An 18808-nucleotide genomic window follows, 5' to 3' on the forward strand; every position below is an offset into this window, starting at 1 on the left:
TGGAATGTTGGGTATGAAGTGAAATGCATAAAAGACAAAATATCACAAAATAGTTTGATCACACTGGTGATTTTCCTGGTGAATTGTGGCTCTATGTTTCCATGTTTTCTGAAGCTTGACATAAACATGTAGCCTGCCAATTCTACACACAGCTCGCTCTCTTTCTTTCTTTTTTAAGGAGTGGTACTTTAATTTTTACATTTTGTTGTAGGAAAGAATTCGGAGAGTTATGTGTAACTGGACTGGATGACTTCTATCTTTGGGGGAAGAATGAGAGGCACACATTTTAGTAGTAAATTGTCAGCTTGAAACAAGCCCAAATCCAATTTTTTATTGAGGAGGTAGAGTTAAATTGAAAGGTAGCAATTCAGATATACCTTGGTGTCTTCATTTGTGAAGTTAGGATTTTCTCCTAATCCTTTTTAGGGACAATCATGGTTTAAAAAAGCAATGGCCATGTAGAAAAACTGTCAGATTTTAGCCTAAGGGGGACTCAGCTCAGCCCTGCTGTTAGGACTTGACATTCAATATCATTTGACCACATTCCAAAATATCTCTTAGCTAATGGAAACATTTATGGACATATAAATTGCAAAAAAAAAAAAAAAACAACTTTCTTCTGTAAATACTTTTTAATAGCTTGATATTAATTGAATCTTTAGAACAGTTATGATCTGTATTCTACAGCTTAGAAAACTTTAATGAAAAAGTTATCAGGTATCCCTTATAGATGCTACATCTAAGCCCCAGGTTGGGTATATTATTTACTAGTTGAAAATACAGCAGAGAATCATTGAATTTCAGCCACTTTTTTTTGAAAGAGTAAAATTACTTCATTAAATTTTGTAGTGTGCCATCATTTTTATAATGAATGTACAAAGTTAAATTAGAGCATATTTGATTAAATTAATACCACTTATACATTTAATATCCAAAGGAGATTAATAAATGACTGATGTCCTCTGTATTAATTTAACAGTTTAAATGTGCTCTGTGGCCCATTGAAAACATTCTCACACAGTCGAGTGGATATCCACTGGGTTCTCTGTTGTCAGAATTGTAGCTGTTCTAGTAGAATGTGTACACAGGAATGAGTGGGCTTTTCAACTAACCAGTTTTCTGATTGTAAGATACTTTAGTTCTTTTGGTGTTAGTTTACTTGTCTGTAGAGGGGGTAAAACACACACTTAATCTCTAAGATCTGTTAAATACTGCAGTTAAGATCTTTTATCAGCAAGTTATTGAACCAGCAGTTCACAAAGTTGGAGGTGGAGAAGGTATGGATGCCTCCAGGAGTAAGGCCTACATGTTGGGATGAATAATTAACTAATCAAGATAACATCAGTTTTCACTGTTGGAGCAAGTACCAAGGTTGTTCTTAAAGAAATGTTTCCTTTTCTATGTAATTTTCCTAAGGTTTAATGTTTTGCTTTTTTCCCTGGTTTAAATTCTTGGGACTTTGATATCTAATGTGGAACAGCTGGTGAATGAAGAAAGATAACTGGTCAAACTGCATAATTGTTTAGTCTTCTCAAACATCTTTTACAGTACAACATCAAAAGTTGTTTTAGTATACATAGTATGTTAGATAATCTTTTTATTGTTTGTACTTGAGGACAGCGAGGCACTTTTTTTTTCCCTAAAAATTAAAATATATTGTTTTTCATTACCTATATTAGAAACTGATATTTAGCTGGGTATGGTGGTGCACCTGTAATTGCTGGTAATCCCAGCAACTCAAGAGGCTGAGGCAGGAGGACCCTAAGGTCAATGACATCCTGGACAATTTAGGGAGAGCTTAAGTTTTTATTTTATTTTATTTTCAAAATAAAAGAAAAAAAAGGGCTGGGGATGTATGTGGCTCAGAGGTTAGCATGCCCATGGATTCAATCTCCAATACCACCAAAAACAAAGAAAACAAAACAATATTATCTATTTCCCATACTGAGTGAATACTACCATGCATTTAAAATTAAAATAATCCTGCTATATTTTGACTCTGTGTTCTGTGTGCTTGCCACCTTATAATATTGATTAATAGTGTCCTTTCGGGTAAATTAGACTTAGTTCAGCTTTGAATTAAGTGGGAGTTTTATGGAGAATAGTACATGATTATCTTGAATTGGACTAAACTGCCTTTTCATCTGAATCATCCAGAGCATATTTCAAAAATAATTTTTTTAAACATATTTTTTTAGTTTGTCAGTGGACTTTATTCATATGTGGTGCTGAGATTTGAATCCAGTGTCTCACACATGCTAGGCAAGCGCTGTACCACTGAGCCACAACCCCAGCCCCCAGAATAATTTTTAATTCAAGTTGTAGATAAAACTTAACATACCATTTCCTCTCTCACACTATGAATCACATTCTGTTATAAAATTTGATTTTTCATGTTACTACTAAAAAGAAATACTGAAAAGTTTTTGACCTATTAATTTTTTTAAAAAAATATATTTTAGTTGTTGATGGACCTTTATTTATTTTTGTGGTGCTGGGGATTGAACCCAGGGCCTTGTGCATGTGGGGCAAGCTTTCTACCAACTGAGCTATATCCCCAGCCCTGGACCTTATTTTTTAATTTACTTATATGTGGTGCTGAGGATCAAACCCAGTGCCTCATACTAGGCAAGTGATGTACCATTGAGCTACAACCCCAGCCCCTGTATTATTAATTTTTAAATGTTTAACATTTTGTATTTAATTTTTTGGTATTATTAATTTCTAAAAATGTTTAATGTTCACCATTTAAAATGTTTCTCTGGAGAACAGGAAATGGCAAATAGACTATTGTATTAGGGCTGACCAGTGGCCTAGTAAATTGGCCTTTTATTTGGTGGTCCTCTGAGGGGTAAGGTGCCTGTTAACATCTGCTGTTGTGTTTTGGACTTTAGGTGAGGAGTGAGGGGGAGAAATGGTCAGCTCAAAGACTGAGTTAATCTAATTTTTCCCAATAGGAAGGTTGATAGAATTACTGTTCTTAGATTTGGATGTGCAAACTGAGCCTCAGAGTTTAATATGCATGGTGGAATTCACTCAGTTAAACGACAGAGCCATGGTGTAAGATCTGCTGTATTGTACTCCTGGAACCTGTGGTTCTTGATGTACATTAGGGTTTTCAACCTTTTTGAGCATGCAGACACTTTAACATTAAAAAAATTAAGCAGATACTTAGTTGAGAGTTGTAATTTTGATATTTGTTGGTTGAGAAATACTTAGTGAAAATGGGGTTAAATATTATGAATTTATTAATAGTGTCGACCTAAGTTTGAAAACCTGTGGTGCATATTTAAGAATACTTAACTCTAGCAGTGGATCTAATAACATCCCTGATTGCCAAATTCCTTGGAATGATTCCACAACCATCAGAGGTACAGAGACAGCTGTGGTCTTTTTTTTTTTTTTTTTTTTAAGTGAGTCTGTTTCTTTTATTTATTTATTTACTTTTATGTGGTGCTAAGGATTGAACCCAGGGCCTTGCACGCGCTAGGTGATCGTTCTACCACTGAGCCATAACCCCAGCCCAACAGCTATGGTTTTTCTCTGGTCCTTCCTCCCAGGAGGTTTGCCAAGAACAGTCCTCTACTGTACACAATTTGAGTCCTCTACTGTACACAATTTGAAAGTTAATCAGAATTCATTTCTTCCTCATAATTTGTGATGCTTATGATCTCTCCTGTTTCTTTATCTCTTATTGATTATCAGGAAACTCCTTAAAATTCCAAAGGTTGGGGTTCTGGTTCTTCATCTTACTTGCAGTCAGACATAGAGTTAGTGGTAGAAGAAATAGGAGGGATTAAGATGGATGGTGACAGCTACAGAGGGGATAGGGAAAGTGAGTCCTAGGGTCCTGTGGTTATCAAAATCAAGGTAAGAGTGAGGGGAGCCCTGAGGTTCTGATGCTGACTTCTCTGGGAGCTGTCAGCCAAGAAAAGATTATGAGAATGGAACTTTGAAGTTTTGAAAAACGCAAATAAGAATTGTTGATTGGAAAAAAAAAAAAATCAAAGAATAAGATATACCAAAAAGAAAGATAAAGCTAGGGGCAGTGGTGCAGGCCTCTAATCCCAGAGTCACTGGAGGCTTAAGGCAGGAAGATCACAAGTTTGAGGCCAGACTCAACAATTTAGTGAGACCTTAAGCAAGTTAGTGAGACCCTGTCTTAGAATAAAAAGGTTTGAGGATGTATCTCAGTGGTAAAGTGCCCCAGAGTTTGATCCCAAGTACCAAAAGAAAAAGAAATTTTAAAAACCATGATTTCTCTGTATTAGAGTTTATGCTTTTAGAATTTTTGTAATTTTATGTGCACATAAAATACTTAAATCTAAAGACTGTGTTATCATCTCTAGACCCCTCACTTTTTTTATGCAAGAATATAATATTTATGTTTTTCTTTTAAAAAGGATATGAGCATAAATGTTTATTAAATGGATAATTTCCCAGTTAAGGGGTAAGAGTGCATTATAAGAATTCAGATAATTATGTTAAAAGTCGTTATAAAATTTGAAATGTAATATTTGGCAGAATATTTGGGGTTGTCTGCTCGTGTACACCTCTGTTGTACAAATAGACACTCTTCCATGTGATTGTGGATACACTGGCATCCTTTGAAGTGTGCCCTCTGATTGTACTTTGCAAAATTCCTCAAAACACTTGGTACCTCTTTCTCCTGGGCCTTTTCACATTTTGAAACAAATAATCATTTTTGAATGTTGAGATCTTTGCTAAGCCAAATTCTCTCGAAGTCCTTCTTGGCACCTCCCTACTCCCCCACCGCCCCATGTAATTTTGTTAGGTATTTCTATTTTTTTTTTTTTTTGGCAGGGAGTACTGGGAATTGAACTCGGGCACTTAACCACTGAGCCACATCCCCAGACTCTATTAGATATTTCTAAAACTATGTTGTCACAATGTACAGATGCTTCAGTGTGTGTTAAGTCCTGCAAAATCCACAGTAAGTTGAAAATATGGTACATTGAGAAAGCATAGAATATATCCAATCATAGCAACACAGTACACTGCAGAGCACTGATTCCCTTTGTGATTAAGTGGCTGATTTGGAACTGCCCAGCATTGTAAGAGTATCACACAGCATATCAGTAGCCTGGGAATAGATCAAAATTTAAAAATCAAAGTATGGATTTTTCTAAATTTGTATTGCTCTTGTATCATCAAACAGTAGAAAAATTTTAAGTGGAAATGTAATATATCAAGGACTGTCTGTATTGTAATTTTCTGTTTACATCTCTTTGATTTTGATTTTAGGGATGGGAACTTTATCCTATTCATTGTGGTTTCTCCATCCCCTAGCACACTGCCTAATATAATATTATTTCTCAATAAGTAGATGTTGAATGAATATTCAGTGAATGTTAAAGAATGTGGCAGGCAACAAGGAATTTGCTAAACTAAATGACCCAAAGAGCCCTCAAACTGGTGATCTATCTATCTATCTTTCTTTCTTTTTAATTTTTTTAGTTGTAGATGGACACAATACCTTTATTTTGTTTATTTAGTTTGTTTATGTGGTGCTGGGGATTGAACCCAGTGCCTCATGCATGCTAGGCAAGTGCTCTACCACTGAGCCACAACCCCAGCCCCATGGTGATGTTTCTTGCAGCAGAATTTCATGTGATCCATAGTGACAGAAATTGCCTAGCCAGATTATAAAATCTGTTCTCTGGGTGGATGTTCAAATGTTTTCAGGGACAGACAGATAATAATAGTTTAAAATAATAGGACCTTATGGAACCTTGGTGCACTGGTGAATTTGAACTATAAATATAATTCATTCAGCTGAAAATATTAAAATTTAATTTTTGAAAAAATTAAAAGTCAAGCAAACTTTCTGGAGGCTCTAGTCACCTGGGCCCCTAATGTGTTAATTCCACATGTCATGGAATGCAGCAGGGAGAGACAGGTAAGGCCATTTGTTTTCTTTGAACTTCCTTAGAAAAGAGAAGTATATGTGTGCTCAGGATAAGGAAATCATTGCTGTGCTCCTTGTCTACATTATCCCATCCCTGGGTTTGCAGCCAAGATAAATAGGACTGGGAAAACGAAAGAAGCAATTCCATCATCTTAAAAAGATCTATCAATTTCATTATGAAAGAAGTGTAGAAATGCTCATTCTCGAAGTCTTGGAATATGCATTATTTTGAAATCATCAAGCATTCTTCAAGGTGTCAGAATGAAAAGAGTGATCATTTTTTAAAATAAAAAGTCAACATGTTCTTCTTGGCACTTGGGACTTGCTGATCATAAATTCATGTTACATTAGTTATCCAAAATACTGACTTTAAAAAGTGTCTTCCTTGGAGTCCTGGAAAGCTACCTCATAAGTTGGGAAGAGAGTGTGAAGGAAGCTGAATGAGGTGGTGAGGATCTGGATTTTCATATCCATTTTTAAATTACAGCTTCTCTTTTCTGTTCTGTATAAAATTCTGTATAAATTTTTAAAGAGGGTTTCATTGTTAAATGAGGTTTAAAACCACTGATCTAAAGTAACCACCAATTTAACCCAGGTATAGCTTTATTGAAGCTTATATATTAACAAAATGTAAAGTTCATTTATTTCATGGATGAAAGTAATACCACTAATGGTATTTATTGAGCATAGTCTCTGCTGTGCTTCTTCTCTACATTACCTCATCCCTGGCTTCCAAGACAAAGAGGCATTTTGTAAGCTAATACACATTTTATAGCTAAAAAAACTGAGGCCAGAGTAATGAATGTAACTTTGAGTTAGCAACAGACAGAGTAGGAATAAATTGCAGTAAAAGTCAATGTTTATGTAAGGTTTAAGGGGCATTGGTTTAACTGGCATGACTAGAATAGTTGGAAATGTTTGGGGATGGGGAGGGATTGCCAGTGGATGTTTGCCAAGGGCAGTGCTGAAAATGCACTGTTTGGCAAGGAAAGTTCCTAAGACCAGTGCTATGCATAGCTGAAAAATTATGTACCCTGGCTGTGGAATCCTTATGCAAATATTTGGCTAATCCATTTAAATTCCCCATCATTACTCTCTCCAGCATTTACAAAAAAACATTTAAGCGAAATTTCATCAATTCTAAAAATGTTTTGTAATTCTCTGCCCAGATTTGTTTTTGTAGATTGTCTTTGTAGATAAATCTTGCATTACGATAACTGCCACTGATTTAGCCAAGTTATTGACTTGTAATCCCTTTCTTTCTCTAAAATTTCTGAAATCCCATTTTTGTATCTCCCACAGGAAAGACTAGTAAAAGGTTTTTTATTAATAAGACTCATGTTTTCCATTTTATTTTCATGACTTTGTTTTCTCTTCAAGTTATCTCATTACATGAGTAGACACGGACACTGGAATATTTGTCATCTTCCCCTCAACTTGGCATGTTCAAACACACCCTCATTTCCTCTGTAAAAGAAGCTTCTCTCCACAGCCTCTCTCTGCTCAGTCTCATTTGAACCAGGTGTGAGGATCACAGTCTCAAGTTTCACATGGCACCCTCCTCTCCCTCCCTTCCTCTAGTCACACTGACCTCACTGAAATCCTTGTTGGCAGCATTGCCAGTTGCCATCCCTTCCCACATCAACACTGAGTCCATGCACCACTGGCCTTGTCAAATATGTTTTACTCTGAGCCATGTCCCTTGGCCTCTTTATTTTTTATTTTGAGACAGTTTACTTAAGTAGTTCTTTTTACTTAGGGGTGAGGGGTGGTGCTGGGGATTGAACTCAGGACCTCATGCATGCTGGGCAGGAGTTCTATCACTTGAGTTATATCCCCAGCCCTCCCTAAGTAGTTTAGGGCCTCATTAAATTGCTGAGACTGGTCTTGAACTTGTAATCTTCCGGCTTCAGCCTCCTGAATTGCTGGGATTGCAGCTTCTGACCCATCCAGACCATTTATACCTGAAGTCTTCCCCCTACCACCCCCTTAGTAGTGGGGATTGAATCCAGGAGTTTTCTAACTTTAAGCCACATTCCCAGCCCTTTTTATTTTATTTTGAGACAGGGTCTTGTTATATTGCCCAGCCTGCCCTTGAACATGTGATCCTCTTGTCTTAGTCCCCCCAGCTACTTTTTTTTAAAATTTTTATTTAAGTTTTTTAAACTTTCTTTTGGTTGTTGATGGATCTTTATTTATATGTGGTGCTGAGAATTGAACCCAGTGCCTCACACATGCTAGGCAAGTGCTTTACCACAGAGCTATAACCCCACCTTCCAACCACTGTTTTAGATAGAATTTGATCATTTGCGTCTGTTCGGAAGCTTTCAAATGTGACCATAGTTTTCTCCACATTGTCCTTAAATTTCTGTTCTTGGCTTGTAAGAACCACTGTCCCTACTCATTCATATCTGTTTCTTAGGCTTCCAGTTATCAATATGCTTCTGTTTCCTTATTGACCTCCCTGTCTCCATTCAACAAGAGTTTAATTAATTTAGCATGCAGCTGTTCAAGGTTTGTTGATAACATCTGCATTTACAATATGGTTGTTTTGGATATGAAGATCTTGGTTTGTATTATCACAAAATCCACTTCATTTTATCTTTCCCTTGTTCACAAATGGTATTTCTTTTTTTTTTTTTTTTTTTTTTTAAAGAGAGAGTGAGAGAGGAGAGAGAGAGAATTTTTTAATATTTATTTTTAGTTCTTGGCAGACACAACATCTTTGTTGGTATGTGGTGCTGAGGATCGAACCCGGGCCGCACGCATGCCAGGCGGGCGCGCTACCGCTGAGCCACATCCCCAGCCCCCACAAATGGTATTTCTGTTTATTAGAATGTATAATGTGTTTATACATAAGAAGGATAGAATGAGAACATTAGTAGAATGAGGTGAGAATTAGAGAACAGTGAAGTCTGAGGATAGATGGGATAAGAGGTGAGCAGATTGTCCCATCCATTACAGATTAATGAAAACAAAAACAGCAGTACTAGTCTCTGGTGTGGTTTGTTTGCATATCTGTGATCTCCAGTTTGTGGCTGAGGCCCTCTTGGTATTAAATGGAGGATGACAAATAGTTCAACATTAAATATAAAAGGGAGACATCTATTGAAATCTGTGCACAGTCGGGTGAACTTTCCCTGTGCAAGAATTAGCAGAGAGCCAGTGCCAGTTGACTTCTCAAGGTTTATTTTTGAACATTTTGAAATGTAGATTGAAAAGATGGATTTGTCAGTCAGCTATGAACTTCTGTGGTTGTTATTTTCATTGTTTTATTAAAAAAAAAACAAGTACAGGTGATGATTCAAGCATCACTTATAAAATATTTACTGTATTTAATATACAGAACTGAGGAACAGAATAATACTGCTATATTTGTTAGCTTTTCATATCTATGAAGAAAAAAATACATTCAGAAATGGAAAGCAAACAAACAAACAAAAATTAAGTATATAGCCTCAATTGTTGGAAGTCAGATTTTAATAAGTCAGTATTTTGTTTAGAGACTAGACTCCTAGTTACTATCAGAATGCCTTGAACATAGTAAATATTTTATAATATTTATTAAATGGAGTAATATTTTCTATATTATGTAATAGCATTTCCCAAACTGTTTAATTAGGTGTTAGGGTTGTGGCCAAATATGTCAGGGAAATACTTAAACAATATTTAACGGTTTTAATGGGTTAGTTTTTTTAGAGTCTTTTATGTAACTGTGCATTATGCATATCCAAGAGGTGAATGAAGTATCAGGGTTTTTCAGACTTATTTGATTACAGATCTGGGACATCTCAAGAGAGTTGTTTTGTGGAAAACACTTTGGCAAACTCTGCTGAGTCTTATTCATTAAAAATAGTTTTTGGGTAAACAACAGTGTAATGGAAATTGAAATTACTGATTCTTATTGAGCACTGAAGAATTTATTTTCAGCAATATTTATAGAAGTTGCTGGATGACAGGGAAGGCTTCGGTTAAAATGCATTTGGCATTTCTTGCTGCTGACTTCTGCATGAGGATTTATTTCTTTGGGTTTCTCTCTCTCCTTAGTTATGCTATATCCATTTATGATAAGGGCTCTCAACTGTTCTTACTGATCAAAGCCCGATGTTAGCAGAGCCCTGTTTGCAGCATGATTAGAAGTCAGACTCATAAGGAAGTGTTAGATAGATAATGATTTTGTGTAGCAGCAGTACTCATTATGTCTTCTTAAATTCTGTCACTTTGACTGCAGTAGAGTTTCTTAGTGAGCAAACTGTGATGGAGTATACCTTGGAGAAGTTTATGGTGAGGGAAATCTGGAATTTGTCTAAATATTTCATTTCTTTGATAAATTACATTTTAAAAAATCAATAAGGGTATCTATTTGGTAAAATCATTTTCCCCAAGTGACCAAACAAGAAATTTTGTGAAGGATTCAAAAACATTTCTCAGACTTATTCCCTGTTAGTCAGGAAGCAGATTTCCTTTTCTTAGGCGGTTTTGGTCATAGAGCTTTTGGGGATACTCCTGTGGACCCAAGGTGAAGCAGATATTTTGAATGATTCCTTTTAAGGTAGCGGTATTTTTATTTATTTATTTTTTCCACAGTGAAGGGGGTATCAAACCCAGGGTCTTGTGTATGCTTGACAAGTATTGTATCACTGAGCTAAACCCCTAGCCCTGGTACAAGTGTTATATGGGAATGCTTTGTAGTTTTGTGATTCAGGAGGATAACAGGGGCGCCTCTAGTAAATTCTAGGGTTTTTTTTTTTTTTTTTTTTGGGTGGGGGAGAGGTACTTGTGGATTGAACCCAAGGGTGCTTCATCACTGAGCTATGCCCCTAGCCCTTTTTATTTTTTTATTTTGAGACAGGATCTTGTGAAGAAGCTGAGGCTGGTCTCAAATTGTGATCCTCCTGCTTCACTCAGTCTCCTAAGTCTTTGGAATTACAGGTGCATGCCACCTTGCCCAGCAGATTCTAGGCTTCTTAATTTGAAAGGCAGTGAGCAGAATCTTAGCTGAATGAATTCTTTGTTATAAAGCTCTATAATTTTCCAGTCCATATGTCTCAATGTCATTCATCTTTTTTTTTTTTTGAATCCAGAAGAGCTTTACTACTGAGCTTTGTCCCCAGCCCCTTTTTGATTTTTATTTTGTCTCACTAAGTTGCTTTGGGCCTCACTATGTTACTGAAGCTGTCCTTGAATTTACAATCCTGCCTCAGCCTCCCTAGGAGCTGGGATTATAGGAATGTGCCACAGTAACCAGTGCACGTCATTGATCTTCTTAAGAGCAGAGTCTTAGATTGACTGGGAGAACTAAGCTGAATGCTGAAATCTGCCTGATGGATAAAAGCTATGCAGTCATCATTTCTCATTAAAATGCATCACAGCTAGACATGCAGGAAAAAAAAAGTCTTCAGCTGAAAAGCAGTTATTACTTTATTATCACCACAGAATTTGAAATGATTTCTACAGTGAATGGTTGGATGTATTTTTACTCAGCTGAGAAAAAAGTTTGAAATAATTCACTGTAAGTCAAATTCTTTTTATTTCTATTTATTTTTATCTTTGTGTTTTTCTAGAGCAGTACGTCCTTATGGGGAAACCAGCCTAGCATAGTGATTTCAGTGAGTATTAATTAGGTGATATCAATAAGACTACTGTTTTTGGTTGAATTTTGCTCCATATTGATGAAACATGGGCCAAGAAAAACTTTAAATTTAATCTTTTGAAATCATTAGTTGGATTTACAATGATCTTTGTTGTTGACTTCCTATGCCATTAATTAAATATTTCTAGTGTCTTCAATTCTTTTTTTTTTTTTTAAATACACTCTACTGTCATGTATATCTACCTTTATTTTATTCATTTTTATGGTGCTGAGGATCGAATCCCCCACACATGCAAGGCAAGCACTCTACCACTGAGCCACAATCCCAGTCCTGTGTATTCAATTCTTGATATTTAATATGACCAGAATCCTTTCAGCTGTAGGTATCTGTCAGGGAAAAAAAATCTAGTTATGGCAGATAATCTTCACTAAAGCTTTTTTTTTTTTTTTTTCTTCTTTAAACAGAGAAATGATAGTTCTAGCCTCTGGAATGAATTTTGGAAAATGTTACATTTTAAATGTACTTTAAAAGTCTAAGGCCAAGACATTTTCAGCTTCTAGATAAGGATTCTTATCTGTAGAAAATTGCAGTTTTTTTTTTTAATTTTAAGCATATAAATTTGAATCAGATAAATGTAAAATTAGCTAATTCTTTTTATTAAGTAAAAGTGCCTTGGCACAAAACTAAAATGGATAACCAATATAGTTTTGGTATGTGTCTAATTGCATGGAAGCAAATTAATATTTTATATTAATGGAAATCTACCATCAGTTTTATTCAGATGTATATTTTAAAACTAAACCAAGTAATAGTCACTTAGTATTTCAAGAAATGTTAGTAATTACTACAAAAATTCTATGCCTACTAATTCTCCCTCCCCCTTTTGTGGTGCTAGGGAAGGAACCCAGGACTTTGTGCATGCCACCTACCACTGAGCCATCCTCAGCCCTATGCCTAATAGTTTTCTGGTAACCATAGAAATCATGCTGAATAATACTAGTCACTATTCACAAGAAGTCAATTAGGAATTGGTGGTGTAACGTTTCTGTTGTTGAATACTGAGCTTAAATGAGACCTGCTTTAAATGTTTCTGCCCCCTTTTACATGCACATACCTGTAAAATTTGTTGCAGTTGCAATGTGTTTTAGGATCTACCCCTGTCCCAAAAGTACAAAGATAACACTGTACACTACATTTTCAGACCTTAAGTATAATTAAGAATATAATAATATATACCTATATATCTGGATAGATATGTAGATGTGGATAGGTAGATATAGAATATGAAAGAGAAGATTAGAGATTCCAGAGGTGGGAAGCATTAATTAATTGAATTACTTTGGAGATCTTTTTTTTTTTTGGGTTGAGGGGGGAGAGAGGTATGTTTTCGGAAAGAAGTGTCAAAACTGCATTCTCAATTACCGCTTTTAGAACCACCATACACATATAGAGTTGGTTTTGTGTCTCTGGGTTTTGTGTGTGTGTATGTGTGTGTGTGTGTGTGTGTATAGGAGGTGGGTAATGGGAATTGAAACCCAGGAGGAGCTGGGTTTTGTGTGTGTGTGTGTGTGTGTGTGTGTGTGTGTGTGTGTGTGTATAGGAGGCGGGTAATGGGAATTGAAACCCAGGAGCTCTCTACCACTGAGCTGCATCCTCAGCTCTTTCTGGTTTTGATTCTGAAACAGGATCTCACTAAATTGCCCAGGCTCGCCTCCAGCTTGGGTCCTCCTGCCCCAGCTTCCTCAGCAGTTGGGATTAAAGGCATATACTACTGTGCCTTAGCTACATAAAATTCCTTATGAATATAAATTGGACTGAGTTTACTGGCTGAATTTACAGTCAAAACAGTAAAAACATTTTCAGGGCTTATGAAATTGCATGTTTTTCAAAAAAAAAGTTGCAAATATTGGGTGAGTTTTAAGATTATTTTAAAATTATTTATAATTCATGATAATAGAGTGATATAACACTCTATAGTGCTAATATCTAATCAGTGAATTAATATCATTATCTCTCCTAATTAATCAATGAAATTACTTATTCTCACTGAGTTATGACTTTATCATCTGAGAAATGGCAGGAATTTTTCAGGGCTTTCAGGATCTGAATAGTGCACTGGGTATGGAGGACCCCAGGATGACCCAGATGGCTCAGCTAGAAGGACTCACAAGACTCAGAAAAATCTGCTGTACTCATGGTTTATCACAGTAAAAGATTGAAATTAAAATCATCAAAGGACAGATGTTTTGGGGACAAAATCTGGGAGATACTGGGCACAGGCTTCCAGATGTCCCCTCATTGGAGTCACATATGTGCTTAATTCTCCCAGCAACAAAGTGTGATAGCATTTGCTGATGCAAGTGTTGTCAACCAGGGAACCTCAGGTTTCTTTTTGTGGGGTCAGCCAGGCATATGCAGTACCTTTGCGACTGACTTTAGCTATTCAGATGCCAGGCTTGCAGAGCAAAAACAAGTTTTCACTGCAAACCACCTTTGTTAGCACAAACTATCTGATCAGTGTTGTGTGGCCCAGAACCTGGGCAAACAAAACCACTCTTACCAGTAAAATATCCCGAGAGCTCACAGCTCATTTTTTAGGAGCTGGCAAAAAAGGCTAGTCCTAAAGACAATCCTTTCTTAGGAACTTGCAGGGTTTGAGTACCCAGGTCTGCTGAGTTAACCCTTTCCTGCACAGATGCTGACAAGTGTTCAGCACAGGGCCATGCTATTCTCAGCACCAGTTCAGTTCCAGTTCCTGGAGACTGTGAACAACATGAGCAAGAGAATAAGGGAAAAATAATTGCCATTTTGTGAGCATTCACCCTGATTTGAAAAGAGAAAATTTTCTTAATTTGAGGTGGTACTAAAATGTAAGATATACTATCTTGAATAATGATTTGTAATTAAAAACTACATTAAATATATACAAAAGTAAAAAAAAATCAACAGCATACATTGATTATTTTTGTTTTAATTTTTTTTTTGAGAGAGAGAGAGAGAGAGAGAGAGAGAGAGAGAGAGAATTTTATTTTTAATATTTATTTTTTAGTTCTCGGTGGACACAACATCTTTGTTGGTATGTGGTGCTGAGGATCGAACCTGGGCCGCACGCACGACAGGAGAGCGCGCTACCAGTTGAACCACATCCTCAGCCCCATTGATTATTTTTAATTGCATATATTCTTTATTTTCAGTGTTTCAAAGTCCAGGTTGAAACCTTTGTTATTTTCAGTCTGACGATTCTCTAGACTCACTTTTGGCCTTTATCAGATCCCTGCAGCATTCCTGCAATAATGCTTTTCCTTTCTCATGGTCTGTGTTCCTAATCTTCATCTTTACCTACAGCTTTAGAATATATAGTTGTTTTTTTTGTTTGAAAAATTCTAATTTTGGTCTACATTTCTTCCTTGGTTAATTTTGTATTTTTTTTCTTTCTTTAATTGAGGTATATATCATTGAAAATTAAATAGTGTCTCTGGAAAGTTGACTAAAACCCACTTCAAGGCCATGAGCCATTTTCTTGGATGTCTCTCATGGTGCACCAGGCTTCCCCATCCTTTGAGAGACTGGGTATGTTCTGATGGCATTTGCAGTTTCTGCTGGATTTTCTTGCATTGCTTGATGTGATAATCCTCTCCAAAGGAAAAGAGAATCTTTATTTCAGGCGTGCTTTGTAGCTTTACCCAATAGGGTAAATGGTGATTCCAGTGTTAGTGACCCAGGAATGACAGTCAGATGAAGTGAGATATTCTGTTGAGAGCTAAGTTCTCATTTTTGTTGACAACGATAGATAAATATCACAACTTCCTCCTAACAGTGGTTAGGAAGTTTCTTTTTTGTTGTTAATGACTGAACCCAGGGTGCTTAACCACTGAGCCACATCCCCACCCCTTTTTTATATTTTATTTTAAGACAGGGTCTCACTAAGTTACCTAGGCCCTTGATAAGTTGCTGAAGCTGGCTTTGAACTTGTGATAATCCTGCCTCAGCCTCCAGAGAAAGTTTATCTTGATACATACTTTAAACATATATAGGTAGAAAACATGAATCTTTTAATCAAGAAAATGTAAAAACTGAGTTAATGTTTATTTGAGGAAAAATATTAATGCTTACTTGAATAATTAATATGGAATACACAAAAGAGATACAAATATTTCCCAATTCCTGCTTCTAAATTACTCTGAAATTTTCCCCAGCAGATTTCTCATTTACTGTGAATATAGAATATCTGGAGAAGCTGTTAGAAGGAAAGGGTAGCTGGAGCAATCTTCATGCACCTTGATAGGCCCAGCCTGGGATGCCTCAACATTTACATTTTTAAGTAAAATATCTGCTTGATAATTTAAACTATTTTAAGCAGTCTGATAAAGGGAAAAATGTTCGGATTCTATGAGAAGAGGGTATTTTGGGACCCAAGGGTTCATTGTCAGGCTGCTTTCTTCATTATCCTAAATTACTGATTGGTGCCCTTTATTTTCCTATTTTATATATATATATATATAACAATTCCCTCTCTTGTGCTCATACTCTACACATCTCTACAAGCTTCCAGTTTTTCCCTTCAGTCACAGTGAATGGTGGTTGTGGAGGTGTTATATCAGGTGAGATGGGAAACAGGAAGGCAAATGAACTTGAGATTATTTGTAAATTTACCGTTTCGTGCTCCTTCATTCACTCTGCTTCTGTCTTTCTGTGATACACAGTATCACACAACATGAGCATGGAGGCCCACACTGTAATCCCTGCTCCTCAGAAGGTAGGATTGCAAGTTCACAGACAACCTCCGTGATTGAGGCCGTGTCTCAAAACAAATACAAACACACACACACATACACACACACACACACACACACACACACACAAAGTCTATACTTCTTTTTGCAGAGCTGTGTATTGAACCCAGAGCGTTGAGCATGCTAGGCAAGCAGTCTACCACTTACCTATGTCACCAGCCCTTTTTATTTTTATTTTTAGACATGATCTCCTTAATTTGCCCAGGCTGACTTTTCCCTCAGCCTCCTTTAAAGGAAATACTTGTTAGCAACGTGAGTTAATCTTCCCACCATGCCAGCATAAGTGTATTGATCCCATACACTCAGTAAAGAAAACATTACTGACATTAAGTATGTTTAATTTTTGTAAGTCTTCCATATAGCATTAATTTAGAAACTAACCATTAAAAAGAGGAAACCTGAGTGATATTAGGATCCAGGCGGTTAGAAATGGTAAAGGATTATAAAATTGGATTTCAACAAAAAAAGTAAAGCCTGATAGATTTGCACACATTTAGGTAGCTCTGTCTACTTCGTCAGGACCTGAAGGTATGCCTGATTTTCGTAATCAATGCATTGCCACCAAAACAAGCAGAAATTACTTTTGGTGCCTGATGGCTCATATATATATTAAGTGTTTTAGAAATTTTGCCAGTACTTTAAATTTTATAAATGCTCATAAATTCAAGAGAGAAACTTTAGTTTAAACTAATTTACATAGATAATTTCCCTAATGGCACATAAGTAGGTTTTAGTTCCAACTGAAAAGAATATGTATTAGTGTGGATATATCTTATCCCATTAGAAATTATTATTTTCTTTTATTATTATTATTATTATTATTTTATTTTTTATTTTTTGGACTAAGGATTGAACTCATGGGGCACTCAATCACTAAGCCACATCCCTAGCCCTGTTTTGTTTTTTATTTAGGAATAGAGTTTCCCTGAGTTGCTTAGTGCCTCACTGTTGCTGAGGCTGGCTTTTAATTTGTGATCCTCCCGTCTGAGCCTCTCCAGCCGCTGGGATTACAGGTGTGCACCACGGTGCCCAGCTTATTATTGTTTTTTGTGGTATTGGGGATCAACCATAGGGCCTCACACATGCTAGGTAAGCACTCTACCACTAAGATTCATCACTATTTTTTGAAATTTTTAATAAGATCTTAATTATTCAAGTATCTGTCATTTAAAAATTTGTTTTGGGACTGGAGTTGTGGCTCAGTGGTAAAACGCTTGCCTGGTATGTGTGAAGCCCTGGGTTTGATCCTTAGCACTGCATATAAGTAAATAAAAAAATGAAAATACATTAAAAACTAAAAAAAAATTTTTTTAATTGTTTCAATAAAATTCAGTTGAGCAATTCAAATTTGTTCTCTCATTATTTGTAGACTCCTCCTATTTGTAGACCCCCTCCCCTTTTTTTACCTTACAATGAGGTGAATTTGGCTTTGAATTCTTTTTTTTTTTTTTTTTTAATGTGGTGTTGGAGATTGAACCCAGGGCCCTGTGCATGTGAGGCAAGCACTCTACCAACTGAGCTATATCTCCAGCCCTCATTCACTTTTGAAGGTTTGTTGGATTACTGATCTCTGTGACAACTGTTTAATTATCCTTGATGTGGTTAGTGACTTTAAAACATTGCTTTTTAGATTCTGTGTGGTTAAAATGAAATGTTTAGCATTGATAAGCTGAAGAGGAGGAATGGTTCACAGTCCAATTTTATATCCACAGCACAAGTTTACATTTGATTTATTAATTTTGCAAGTTTTAAATTGTCTAAGAGCTTCATATAAAATATATTTTCAATTTCATCTAGTGTGAAGCATTTGATCCCAACTAAAATTAAATTCCTCTTTGAAGTTGTAGAGGAGATTGGAGTCAGAAGAGTTTCTTTTAACCTCTTTAAGCTTCTGTGAGTTGTAGGACTAAGTAAAAAAAGAAAAAGTTTATTTTTGCAGCATTTGGGGATTGAACCAAGGACCTGGAATGTGCTAAGTAAGCACTCTGCTACTGAGCTATATCTCCAGCCCCAAGCCACTCTGTATAATCATTAAAGAAAGACTATTCCTTGTGGGTACTGTAAGACGGTTAAGGGACATTTCAGCACTTAACCACCTCAATCCCGTCCTTCCTTTTCCCTGCACCTTGTTTTGTTTTTCCAGTTTATTGCTTGTATTATGATGTGGACAGAAAACAACGCTTGTTAGAATTTTGTTCAAAATGCTAGACATTCTTAAAAAACCTGAGAGAGAATATAAAGACATGATCTTGTGGTATTGATGGTTTGAGACCTTTTTGTGTTTTTTTTTTTTTAATCTTTTTAATTTATAGTTATTTCATGTCTGACTTAGAGGTTTGACTAAGTAAGTGTAAGTGTTGTACACAGTACCACTTGCTATATAGGCGTTAGTGCACAGAAAGTCTGCTCTTTGATCAAGGCTGTGCCATTGAAAGCTTGTTTTCCTGTGTGGCTATATTCTGGAAAAACAGATCTGAGCTGAGAGCATTACT

The 18808-nt window shown here is 36.2% G+C and overlaps 1 protein-coding gene and 1 non-coding gene across 3 annotated transcripts in view; one reads left to right on the forward strand and one right to left on the reverse strand.

Moving 5' to 3' along the window:
* Positions 1-18808, forward strand: part of Parp8 (poly(ADP-ribose) polymerase family member 8) — a 166675-nt gene that overhangs the window by 1827 nt on the left and 146040 nt on the right. The window lies entirely within an intron of this gene.
* Trnaa-agc (transfer RNA alanine (anticodon AGC)) lies at positions 5524-5596 on the reverse strand. The gene has a single exon. It is a non-coding gene; the product is annotated as a tRNA-Ala (tRNA).

The sequence above is a fragment of the Urocitellus parryii genome, chromosome 1 (assembly GCF_045843805.1).
Source record: "Urocitellus parryii isolate mUroPar1 chromosome 1, mUroPar1.hap1, whole genome shotgun sequence".
Taxonomy (NCBI): Eukaryota; Metazoa; Chordata; class Mammalia; order Rodentia; family Sciuridae; genus Urocitellus; species Urocitellus parryii.